Genomic DNA, 464 nt, shown 5'->3' on the forward strand with positions numbered 1-464 from the left:
TTGGGAGACCGGGTGCATTCCCTAATTTCCGAAGAGCGGCCTCCGTCAGGGAGCCGGGGCGGGGGGACAGGTGGGGGAGAAAGTTACTCAACAGCCCAGTGCTCGGTGGAAAACGCCGCTGAGGGGAAGAAATGCTAAAAAACAAATGAATATTTTCCCGCGCCTTAATTCCCTCCAGGGCAGGACGGCAGCGCCGATTCTGTTGCGTTGTCAGACTGGGAAAAAAAGGCCATTGTCACCGGTCGCCTCCAGTCGCGGGGCAAACAACGCGAACGACCGCAAACGAATAAATGCCGCGGCTGTTTCAGCCTTTTCCACCCGCGCCCCCCGGCCCGCTCCCCGGTTAAGGGGACCCCGCTCGCCCGCGGGGCTGGTTCCCTGGCTGTCACCATCACGCATGTTCCCGTCTCTCTCTCTCTCTTTCTTCCTTTCTTTCTTCCTTTCTTTCTTTCTTTCTTTCTTTC

Source organism: Charadrius vociferus, unplaced genomic scaffold (genome assembly GCF_000708025.1).
Source record: "Charadrius vociferus isolate BGI_N301 unplaced genomic scaffold, ASM70802v2 scaffold183, whole genome shotgun sequence".
Classification (NCBI taxonomy): Eukaryota; Metazoa; Chordata; class Aves; order Charadriiformes; family Charadriidae; genus Charadrius; species Charadrius vociferus.